This window comes from Austrofundulus limnaeus, unplaced genomic scaffold, assembly GCF_001266775.1.
Source record: "Austrofundulus limnaeus strain Quisiro unplaced genomic scaffold, Austrofundulus_limnaeus-1.0 Scaffold177, whole genome shotgun sequence".
Classification (NCBI taxonomy): Eukaryota; Metazoa; Chordata; class Actinopteri; order Cyprinodontiformes; family Rivulidae; genus Austrofundulus; species Austrofundulus limnaeus.
In genome coordinates this window covers 768,381-770,074 of record NW_013952579.1, presented here as the reverse complement: position 1 = coordinate 770,074, position 1,694 = coordinate 768,381, and positions in this window count along the sequence as shown.

Here is a 1,694-nt window from a genome sequence, read left to right as displayed (position 1 = left end):
CTGGGACATCATGTTTAGAAAATAAACGTCTCAGTTTCTCCGAAACACCCGCAACATACGGAATAACCACTGGTTTTCTTCTTTGATTTGCATATTTTCTACAGCTAATAAAAACATGTTCCACCGTTTCTACAGTATCACACCAACTACATAAACCAGTGTTTCCCCATCTTAAAAAGATTTCCATTTACAAAACTGTGCCCGGTTCTTATTCTATTTATAATTAACTCCTCTCTCCTGTTTATTCCTCTGATCCTTACTACATCAACTGTATTTTGTATCCTATAATGTCTTCCATTTATTTCAATATCCCTCCTAATTTTCCATATCTTCTTGCTTTCTTTCCAAACTATACTTTTGCCTTCAGATTTAGACAATTTTATTGGTAAATCATTTTTTTTCTCTTTTCATAGCCTCCTTAGCCAACCTATGTTCTTCATTACCCAAAAATACCTACATAAGCAGGAGTCCAGAATAATATTACTTTTTTATTTTGTTCACATGATGAACAGCTATAATTTCAGATATTTTGATGATTATTTGTATGGCCTTTTTCAATACTCAACAATGCAGATAATGAATCACTACAAATTATTATTTTAGTTATATTTTTATCCTCCACCCATTCGAAAGCTAATAATATAGCACATAATTCTACTGCATATACACGCAAACAATTTGAACATCCGCTTCTGTAGCCACAACTAGCATTTTAGCATGTTTTTAGCCATTAAACCTGTTTAAGTGTTTATTTAAGTTAACATGGAAGGTTTTTGTTTGATTTTTATGAGAACCTAGGTTTAGATAAGATTGCACTGTTGGCGGAGACTGTTTAATTACAAAATATTTTTAAAAACTATCTTTATTACATAAACAGACATACAGTACATTTTGTATCAGAGAATACACTGAAAATATACTTAGCACAAAAGTAAGAAAATTTGTTTAATAGATTATTTCTTTGTTGTAACAATGCATGTCAACCCCTGGGAGGGGGACTTCAAAGTACACATAACATGTTTTTATAAGTATGTTTTGCTAGATACTGTATTTACTGTGACTATAATTTATTTATTTGCCCAAGTAGGTTTCTTTGCACATACTCAGCTCTACTGCTAATCCCACAAATGCATGTTCCTAAAAAAGTGGCACCATTTAAAAGAGACATTAAAGGCGAACCACTGAATGAAATTTAATGAAACTTACAAAAATAATAAGATGAATCACTGGGTGTACAGATGATTAACTGTATCAATCTTAGTTAACACAAAACTGGCTTTGACTCAGTTTGATAAATATTGACCTAGTAGCTGAGGTTTATACCAAAAACTCTGAGCGGAGCCGCTGACAAATGTCGAAAGACACTTTGAAATTCACTGAATCAAATAAAAGCAAACTGTCAGGTGTTTCAGGAAATCTTTGACTTTACTGGGTGTTTTTTACACGGAGGCAGAGACCAAATCTGTTCAGAGTTCATTAACCCAGAGGCTAACTTTAGACCTGGCCTTCAACTCAGCTTTTATCCTTGTATTTTGTTAGTAATGGGCTGTAAAACTGAACCCAGGAGCCTGAACCCTGACATCATTTTACACTTCATACTCCACCGATTATTGTGCCTCTTGGTGGTTCTGGTTTATATTTATTATGAATAAAATAAAACTGTTCAAAAGTGTAAAATCTGTATATATATATAT